This window comes from Condylura cristata, unplaced genomic scaffold, assembly GCF_000260355.1.
Source record: "Condylura cristata isolate star-nosed mole 26May11 unplaced genomic scaffold, ConCri1.0 scaffold00024, whole genome shotgun sequence".
NCBI lineage: Eukaryota > Metazoa > Chordata > Mammalia > Eulipotyphla > Talpidae > Condylura > Condylura cristata.
In genome coordinates, this window is record NW_004567125.1 from 14,385,825 (window position 1) to 14,392,861 (window position 7,037).

General features: G+C 42.0%; 1 protein-coding gene across 3 annotated transcripts in view; it reads left to right on the top strand.

Annotated features, from left to right (window-relative positions):
- Window positions 1-7,037, top strand: part of MPZL1 (myelin protein zero-like 1) — a 53,291-nt gene that overhangs the window by 28,661 nt on the left and 17,593 nt on the right. The gene's annotated exons all lie outside the window — the stretch shown is intronic.

Consider the following 7,037-nt stretch of genomic DNA (forward strand, 5'->3'; position numbering starts at 1 on the left):
CACATCTTTTTTATCCAGTCATCTACTTTTGGGCATTTGGGCTGCTTTGGTGGGTATTTTTAAAGGATAAGGTTGTTATAGACCAGTGTACTGTAAATGGACCCAGCAGTGAGATGACCAGGAATTGCTTTATTCAATACATTGCAGGTTCCCTGGGTAGACCATGAAAACGTTTATTTGTTTGTAATGATGCTACTCCAGGATATTTCTGTTGATTTTATTGTATAAAAGCTTAAATTTATTTGGTGTTAAATCATCTTGATATGTTAGTTGAGGGCATTATTGACTTTGTATACTTCGATAATTCAGCATGTTATCAATAGAATAGATCATGTCAGCAAATAGCTTCTTGGACAGACCCTTATTGAATGTGTTCTTCTTCTTTGTGGATGTTATGAATGAATGTTGTTTTGTAGTCCAGATTGTCATTCACAGTCTACTTCCCACCTCCCGACTGTTCTGGTTCTCCTTCCAAAATGGAATATCAACTTTGGGTGTCACCTGTGCTATAGAAATGACCCTTCTATAGAAATGGTCAATTGATGGCAACAGAGTTTTTGATTACTTGGCAATGAACTTGCAAGCTGCTTTATTTGAATTGCTTTCCTACTTTGGGAGTTAATACCATTCACTGCCAAATGGTACCTTTGAACAGAGTGGTGCATTTCAAAGATCTTTCTTTCCAAGAGTACTCTAGGAGATGGGTTGTTTTGTTTTTTCTTGCCCTTTGAACTCTAGTGTAACTTAGCAAGCACCCTTACTCAGGAAGAAAGTAAGTGCAGTTCCCACTACCATGCTGAAGTTAACAGGTAAATTAATAGGTAACTCAGAATCCAAAATTGGGAGGATATAAAACATGCATATGTCCCTGAATCTTTTTATTTCATTTCTGTTTTTATTCCTGAGGTCATTGGTTCTTCTAGGACTCAACAGGAGATTCTTTTTGCCTCATCTGTGAGGTTTTGAACCAAAGCTTTAATACTTTTCACAGTGAATTTTGACACTGCTGTACTGTAATTGTCGTCACAATGATAGTACATCTTAGCCCTAAGAAAAACCACCTTAATATCTTATTCAGACTGGAATTCCAGTCTACAGTGACATGGAATGAAGTAAACTGGAACAATAGTTTCTTTACATCTTAGTGTTCTTTGCATTTTTAGCCATTTTAACTAGCCCTTAGAAACTCTTTTATGACTCTGGAGACAAGCCATTTGGATTCCACAATAATTTTACTATGCATTTCCATAATACTCCTAGTCACTCTAAAAAAAAAACAAATAGACTGGACAAAGCAAACCATTCCTGATTGTTTAAAAACACAGTGAACTCATCCCTTGCTTGGACTGCATGGAATGTTGTCTAAGAGGGAAACCTGTGTTTTAGTTTCTCTCTTTACCCCCACAGGAGAAACTTCCTAACAAGATACCATTCATCTTATGGCAGATGGTAGCAACTGTGAACTGTTCTTGATAAAGTCCTTTAGGATTCTGTGATGCACCTGGGGGCCATGAGCAGTTGTGAGCAAGGCTCTTCCCTGACACTTCTCCCCCAGCTCCAGGTGCAGAGCTCTGGACTCTCAACCTTGCACACAGTCACTCACTCTTCCCATGTCTCTCAGGGCCTCACAGACTTCTGGAATACCTCCTGTTTCTGTGTGCATAGCATTCCTTTTATTCGGGGGCATTCATCACAGGGAGAGGAGCAGCATGGTGACAGGTTGTCCTGGCTGTTTGAGGGGGTAAAGAAGGTGAAAGGTGTCCAGGACTTAGCTCATGTAGGGTTTTGGTCTTTGAGCTGATCCTGGCCTATTTGGGGAACCCTTGGAGAGTTTTGAGCAGAGGAGCAAGGAAGAGGTCTGAGTTTCATTTTAACAAGATCTCTCTGGTCTCTGGATTGGTTACAGTGAAGTGGGTGAGGGTAGAAGCAAAGACACCAATTTAGGAAACTCCTGCGATAACCCCAGGAAGATGATGTGTCTTGGACCAAGATGATAGCACTAAAAGCAGCAGGGGGAGATCAATTTTGAGATCAATGTGTCCAAGTGGAGATATGCTTTGTGATGGCATGGAGCTAAGTTGTGAAAAAGAAGAACCAGAAGGATAGGGTTGAGTCTCAGTCCCTGGGAGGTTGGGGTTTGCTGAAATGGAGAAGACTACAGAAGGGTGACTTTGGGGGTAAGAATTAGGAATTCAGTTTAGACATATTAAATTGAGATGTCAGTTAGGTCCAGGTAAAGTAGCTGAATAGACATTTGTGCATGTGCCTACACACACACACACACACACACACACACACGGTTCATCAGCATTTAGGAGGGATTTAAAGTCTTGAAACTAGATGATGTTACTGAGAGAATAGATATTAAACAAGAAGTTGGAGGGATGATCTGGCACCCTACAACATGTAGAAGGCAGAAGAACTAGAAAAGGAGCAAGTGACAAGATAAGAGAAGTTTGTTTCAAAAGTCAAACTGGAAAAACTCTGCTCCATGGAGGGGGAGTGTGTCAACTGCCAGTGTTGCAGGTAGATCAGTAAGATCAGTTTGGAGAATTAACCATTGGTTTGTCTATATGGAGGCCCTTGGATTCCTTAATAAGAATAGTTGGTTTTTAAAAAATTATTTATGCATTTAAGAACTGGGATCTAGGCCAGAAGCTGAGAAGATTCTCTAGAGACAGAGTGGGGAGTGGGACAGGCGAATCTACTGAATACACTGCTGAGTGGGGGGGAGCAACAGGAGAGACAGGAGAGATCTGCTGCGCCATGTGGGTCAGCTCCCTGGACAGGAATCAAACTTTTGCCTCAGTGGCTGGTGATAGCTTGATAACACTGAGACTTTAACCCTTGCACCACCAAGGAGACCCAGATAAGAGTAACTTTTGTGGAGGACTGGGGGCAAAAGCCTGAAGGGATTTACTCCAGAGAAAATAGAAAAGAGCAATTGGACCAAAGGAGTATAGACAAGATACATAAAATAGAGGCAGGCAAAGGGACTACAGCTACAGGGAATTCAGATGCAAAAAATTTCCCCTCTATAGCTAGGAAAATATATGCATTGATATGGCTGATGGCAGTAACTCAGTAGAGAGTGAAAAATTTGGGAGAAAGAGAATTGCTGGATCAAGTTCCTTAAGTGAGTAGAATAGTTGGGAGAGGGAGAAGAGATCTGGTGCACAATGGGAAGGTTGAAGTAGAAGAGGAGTTGTAGGCATGCTCAGCACAGCAGTGGAGCAAGAGAGACCACATGGACACAGATACTGGAGTGGGCAGGTGTGATGGGGTCATGGGGAAGTGCTTTTCTGAGTGCATCTGTTTTCTGTGAAATAGGAAGTGGTCATTAGCTGAGCATGAGAATAGGGAGAAGGTAGAGCCCTGGTGTTAGGAGAAGGGATAACATAGAAATAAGATGGTGGAGAGCAGGTGGAGTCAGAAATGTGGAAGCACTGCCAGGCAGCATTGAAGTCCCTTTGAAGTTAGTGGCCTTGAACTTAATGGTAAAATAAGTCAGTGGGGTTGCACGCTTCTCTCCACCTGTGCTCAGCCACCGGTAGAGATGCATTGTGGGTAGAGAAGGGGATTAAACAGGATTGAGATTTGGCCAGGTGACTGCCCTCAAGGGAGACTGAGGCAAGGAAATAATGGCATGTGGCAAGGAGTGAGGCTTCTGATACTCTGTGGATCTAATCTGAGGGAACAAATGATATGCTGGAAATGAGAGACTGTAAATGGGCAGGAGGAATTTTGGATGTTAAGTTCTGATTTGACAGAAGATGAACGAATTCCAGGTATTAGGGAAAATGCCCTGGAAAGACTGCAAGAAGTCAGAGAGTAGAGAAGTCTGAAGTGGGGGTACAAGTATTGGTTGATCAAGTCTAGGGCAGTGGTCTCAATCAGGAGTAATTTGCCCCTGAGGGAACATTTGCAAGGTACAGAGACATTTTTGGTTGTCATAACTGGGAGGGGAGACAGTAGAGACATCTAGTAGAAGCCAGGGAAGTCACTAGACATCCCACAATGCAAAGGAGAGCCCCACAACGAAGAATCCTTTGGGCCAATTGGTGCTGAGATTGAAGCACCCTGCTCTAGGGTGCCACCATGGGGGCAAGTGGCTGCTGTGGACTATTAGAGAAGAGAAAACCAAGAGACCAGGGTATGGGAAAGTTCATCTTATGCCCAATGGGAATCTTTAAGAATGATAACTTATGAGTAGAGTTGGAGAGACAGAGAGAGCCAGGAGTGAGAGGAAGTGACCCGTGGAGTCATTTTATTTTTCTGTGTCTACCTGATGGATTAGAGTTGAAATTCATATTCAAATTAGCCAAAGAAATAAGGGGATGCTTTTAAAAGGCCCCTTATTAACTGGCTTTGGCACAATTAGATTAACTCTGTCTTAAATAAAAGATGATCCAAAACCACTTAGGGGTCTAGTGTTTTTGGTGAAAATTCAGTGCCTATAAACTTGGACACTTGGCCTAGTTCCTTCTTTAAATGACGTCTTAGGGTAACATTTTTGGTAAACAGGCTTTGTGGTAGGGATCTTGTTTGAGAAAATCCTTGAGAAACCTTGTTTATTTACCTTAAAGACTGTGGCTTTCCTTGCTCACCACTTTGGAGAAGACGAGTCAAAATCACACAGACTCAGTAAGGGTTACACACCAGTGTTGCTTCCTGGAACAAGCTGGTCCAGTCATCCAGTCTTGTGCTTTGTCCATTTTGAACTCAAGGGCCCTGAGGCTACTTTTCTGCCTGCCCACAATAGCAAGGAACTTCTTTTGTTTGCTTCTTGATGAAGGAAGGGCTTGTTTGGAGGTTTGGACTGCAAATAATAATCCATTGTTCCCTATAATAATAACCCACCTTCTTTAGCAGAAAAAAAAATCTGCTGGATGCAGTGTGGCTATCAGTTTATTTAAAAGAATAGCCAAAAATGCTCATTGTATCCTGAGGATAAACATTTGGGAGATGGTGGGGAGACCTGGGGGAGTACTTTCGTCTTCCTTGGCCTAGAGTCATGGTTAAGACTTCAGGAAGAAAAAATTCTATGACCAGCAGTCTCGGTGACAACAACCTGCCTTATTCTGCTCATCTGAGAATAACTGGAACGTGACAGATATGTATCACTTCTTTAAAAAATGTATCTTATTTTAAAGATGGTATGTTGGCCCTCCCTGGTGGCATGGCAGGTTAAAGCACAGCAGTGCAAAGCTGGCTCTGGACACTTTGGTTCCAGTTCAATCCTTGTCTGGAGGTGAACCACATGGCACAGCAGACCTCTTCTGTTTTGCCTGCTGCTTCCCTCAGAATTGTACTTCATCAATCTGCCTGTTCTGCCCCCTACTCCGACTATGGTGAATCCTCTCATCACACCTGCACCTCTGGCCTGTACCCCAGTTCTGTATGCATAAATACATAAACCTTAAAAAAATGGTATGTCTATAAAAACATTAATCAAAAAGATATCTGCACCCCGATGTTTACTGCAGTTCTGTTTACAATAGGTAAGATATGCACACAACCTAAATGTCCAAAATCAGATGACTGGATCAAGAATATGTGGTACATAAATGCCATGGAATATTATTCAGCAATCAAAAAAAGATAAACTCATGCCATTTGCAACAACATGGTGGAGCTGCAAGGGATCATGCTCAGTGAAATAAACCACAAGGAAAAGAAAAATATCAGATGGTTTCATTTATAGGAGGAATATAGGGGAACCAAATAAGAGATCTGGAAAAAAATAATTATAATAAAATAAAAACCAACATTAATGGGCAACTCTAAATCAGAGGCATTCTGCAGGGGAGGGAAAAGCTCTAGTACTATGAGGATGGTGCACAGGTGACTTGGTGATGGAAATTCCATGGGGACTATGCCTGAGAGGAGAAAGCAGACATTTGCAAAAATGAAAAATGATGTACAATATATAAAAATGAATTAATTGTATTAATAACAACTAAATTCTTAAAAAAGTACAAAGATGGTGTGTCTAATCTTTTCTGGGCTAACTTTGTTTCCAATTTTAGGCTAAATAAGTTTCTTAACATTTGTTTAGTCCTTGGAAGTGTCCTTTGAGTGAAGATTATTTTATTTGAGCAGCAATCCCTGATAATCCTGTCAGGGTTTCAGGTCTTGGAGAAAAAAATTGTTATTGTTGTTGTTTTAGAGATTTGTTTATTTATGCACACAAGAACTGAGGTACAAGCCCAGAAATGCGGGGAGTGATAGGGCCCACCAGAGACAGAATGAGGAGCAGAACAGGCCGACCAATGAAGTACACTGCTATGGGGAGCAGCAGGGAGACAGAAGAGGTCTGCTGCGCCATGTGGGTCAGCTCCAGGGCCGGGGTGTCAAACTCGTGCTGCGGTGGCTTAAAATAGCTTCATAGTGCTGCACTTTAACCTGTTGCACCACCAGGGAAGACCCCCCTCCAAAAAAAAAAGTTGGTTTTGTATTACAAGTAGTGGAGCTTTTAATGACTACTTCCTGGACTTAGGTTCACTGAAAAAAAAAAATGGTTGGTGAAATGGTAGCATGATGTAATTCACAAAACCAAAATATATTAGTCATCTGTTATTTTTACTGAAATCCTTTATAGGAAAGGGGTCAACTGAGTAATATCCATGGCTTTAAATGAAATGGTTTCTTCGCGAGAATAGTTTTAATTGATTTCAGTGTGGAAGATGAGAACAGTTCAGTGTAACATCAGTTGAAGTATGACAGGTGAATATGAGAACTACTTCAATAAAAATATGGTCATAGCATCATTCAGAATAGACTATTAGGGAAGTGACTGTGATGTCTTCCAGGTGAATGGATAAGGTGTAGTGCATGCCAGCCATTAAAAATGAATTACCAGACCTTCCCTGGTGGCGCAGCAGGTTAAAGCGCAGCACTGAGAAGCTAAAGCAACTTCCGCATGAGTTCGATCCCCGCCTGCCCCAGAGGTGACCACATGGCGCGGCAGACCTCTCCTGACCCACCCACTGCTCCCCTCAGCAGTGTACTTTGTCGATCTGCCTGTTCTGCTCTCC